We start from the raw sequence: 3,540 nt of genomic DNA, 5'->3' as shown, positions 1-3,540 counted from the left end.
TTTCACCGAAGACGTGGGAAGTGAAGGCTGCAATTGTTGTGATGTGTGGAGAGAGGCAAGTGCTGGTGTTAGGATGTGAGTACTAAAAAAAGAAAGAAAGAATACATGAGAATAGTGAGAGGAGAGGGAGAGAAAAAAAGAGAGTACCTTTGTTGTTTAGGTAAGAAAGACATGGAGAGAGAGAGAGAGAAAGGAGAGGAGAGAAAAATATAGAGTAAGAAAAAAGAGGAAAGAGAAAGGAAGTAAAGAAAAAGTAAAAAATAGAAGGAAGAGAGAAAGGAACAAAAAAAGAAAAGTATCTCTCACTTGAATTTTTCATTATTTGTTTATTAATTATTATATTAAATTTTTTATTTAATTATTTTGCAATTCTTATATTTTCTCATTGATGTTATTAATTTATTTATTTGCCTTGGTTATGTTTTTAGATTTTTTATTCTTAATTGAACTTTTATTACATTCTCTTTGATTCAATTTTTATTCTTGATTTATACACACACACACACACACACACACATCTTTTTAAAGCCTTTTTCCTTTCGAATTTCAAGCATATTACCACATAAATTTTTTGCAAATTCAAAGTCTTCTTCATAAAATTTAGAAATTTTACACTATTGTGTAATTTCCTACAATAATAGGAACTTTTCCATAGCTTCCAGGAATTACAAGCACTGTTCTGTACCTATTCCAGCTGCATTGGACTATATAGAAATTTCAACGCCATTTTGTAATTATTTAGAAATTCTAGCATTGTACTTTTCGTGTTAAGGAATTCCTATACTATAATGTAAAATTCTAAAATTTCAGGGATAATCGTATAAAATTTTAGATTTCTAGATTTGATGTATCACCTGAATTAATTTATTTTATTTCAAACTTTTATGATAAAAATATCTATTTATGATGTCTTAAATACTTTAATGTTATGATTTGGTGGATTCATACGCATTATACATTGTATTGCTGTTGATTTAAGAAAAGAATGATTGTTGATTGATTTTAGAATAAGCATGTTTGTAGAACTAAGGTATATGGAATCTCATGCATTCATGATTTGGATGATTAATAAGTTAGAAAACACTACAAAATAGGTGGGGCAATCACACTACAAGAAAGATAGTCATTAGCGGCGGCCAAAACCGCCCCTAAAAGTCTAAAAACGCTGCTATAAGAATTAGCGGCGGTTAGGTGCCAGCGTTTTTGGCGGGCGCCGCTAAAGTTTGTTACCGGCGCTTATTATCATTTACCGGCGACTCTGATGACTGCCGGTAAAAAGCTATGAAGCGCCGAAAATGTACGAAACGCCGCTAAAGATATGAGGAACGCAGGTAAATTTTGCAAGGAATGCTGGTAATAACAAACGCTGCTAAAAGTAACAACAAACGCTGGTAAAGCTATTACAATGTCATGAGAGATTAAAAACGCCGGGAAATCTGTTTAAAACACCGATAAATCATTTATAGTGTAAAAGAAAAAATAATAGAAACAATTAAAAATTCTACTAGGCTGAATCTTCTAAATCAAATGACCTGTACAAGATTAAATTAGCATTCAAACACAACCTATAAATCATTTACAATCAGCCTCATTTATAGGGGGCCTGAGAATGAAAGGTTACATAATGGACAGAAAATTTACAGATTGAGACACAAGGAAAAAAAAAGGAAAAAAAATCAACGGACTTCAGCGACACCCGAGGCGAGACTTCTCAAATGCACCCCAAGAACCAGAACTCATGCCATATAGAGGACCTTTGTCAGCACCACCCTGCCATGCATAGAGGTCAGGTAATAAAAACAGTATATACACTCATAATCTGAGTTATACTATCTAAAATTAAATGTTTAGTCATAAATATTTCCTGCAAAAACAACCATACCGAATGAAGTCCATATCCATCCCCATATGAAGCAGCAAAGCCCCCCTCTGTTACTAATGCAAAGACAAAAGTTTACAAAACAAAATAAAATAACCAAAAAACAAATTTGATATAAAATAAAAGGAACCAATAAATACCTATAACTAGCAAATGGAGGAGAATAACTATGGAATTATTTATTTATTTATTTATTTATTTTTTTATAAATATGTGGACAGATTTTTCTTCCCTTTTTCTTCAAAGATAAAACTGCATCATAAGCACCATAGCATGCAACTCAATATGAGCCTTTTTACAGAAGCATTAACTAGCATGCAACTCAATATGGATGGACTTGAATTCAGCACAAGGAAAGCCATATAGTGGCTTGTACCTGATGAGCAGCTTTGATCATGCATCCATGTAAGCATTGTGGACCCCTGAGCCTACACTCTATATAGTTACTTCCACTTTGAATAAGCATCTTACAACCAAAGATAAATACATAATACAAGTCAAACATTATGGAAACCCTTCGTTATATTGAAGCAATGAAGATTGGTAAGAAAAATAAAAATAATAATAATAAGCCAAGGGTGTGGGGCCCTTGCTTTTGGTGATCCTTACATGGAGTGGACTTGCCTGATTTTTGGACCGTGACATCACGAAATTCCAGTTGAAGCCTTTGGTAGGAGCTGGCATCATTTTAGTAGAAGCGGATTTTGTGGTGTGCTAGATACCACGTCGATGATGTCTTGGCGTCACCAAGTTATCGGGTCACCAAGAGCTGGAATTGGTATGAAACAATGGACCCACCTGTGAAGTTGCAAGGAGCTAATATTTCGTGGACCACACCACATGAATTTTATATCAAGATCCAACAAATGAAGTAAATACAAATCTTGTGGACCAAAAAAATAATAATAATCTTTTGTGGACCACGTTAAGGAGATAATGGTGATTGAATACCCACCATTAAGAACATCTTGGGAAGTAATGTCTACTTTCCATCCAACCTGCTAGTACTATCACAAAGACCTGGAGGAAGGGACGACACAAATATCAGCTTGATCCAAAACTTTCATCGCCCGTGAGAAGTTTTTAATGGTTAATCACCACTATTTCATGTGGTTTAGTCCACCTAAGATTTGGGTGTACTTCATTTTTGGGGTCATGCCATAAAATGAGTTGTCAAAATGGATTAACAGTGTGAATGTAAAGAAAATAAATTATAGTGGATCCACAGTTAGAGAATTAGCAAATGTATCAAATTAATATATTTCAGACATTTGTTAATAAACAGATTGTTTCAAATTCAATACTTAATGTTTAGACTTTAGCCTCTCTTTTGGGTAGTTACCAAATAGGTTTTCATACTTTAAATTCAAATTTCAAACTTTAGATTTAACAAAAAAGCCGTAAGCATTATTTTTGTATTAAAAAAAGAAAATATGAAAAAGATATTTTAGATTCCACCACTATACATGTGGTGTATAGAAGATACAAAACATCTATCTATCTGGTGGCGCATAGCATCGATGGGTCTTAGCCCAAGAAATTGCACCACCTTCTTGATCTACAAACAAATGGTCACAGGCAAAAACTGATGAAAAATGATAGGCAACTGGGTGAAATTGCAATCCCCAGATACTTACAGTTGTCCAATTGAGACAACTTTT

General features: G+C 33.7%; 1 long non-coding RNA gene across 1 annotated transcript; it reads right to left on the bottom strand.

Moving 5' to 3' along the window:
- Positions 1–1,514: 1,514 nt before the first annotated feature.
- LOC131243226 (uncharacterized) lies at positions 1,515–2,553 on the bottom strand. Its single transcript, XR_009169947.1, has 3 exons — positions 2,256–2,553; positions 1,883–1,929; positions 1,515–1,770 (listed from the first exon to the last, which is right to left on the bottom strand). It is a non-coding gene; the product is annotated as an uncharacterized LOC131243226 (long non-coding RNA).
- Positions 2,554–3,540: the final 987 nt, after the last annotated feature.

The sequence above is a fragment of the Magnolia sinica genome, chromosome 4 (assembly GCF_029962835.1).
Source record: "Magnolia sinica isolate HGM2019 chromosome 4, MsV1, whole genome shotgun sequence".
In the NCBI taxonomy this organism is placed as follows: Eukaryota; Viridiplantae; Streptophyta; class Magnoliopsida; order Magnoliales; family Magnoliaceae; genus Magnolia; species Magnolia sinica.
Note: the sequence above shows the minus strand (reverse complement) of the source record. Positions and strands in the feature narration are given on the sequence as shown.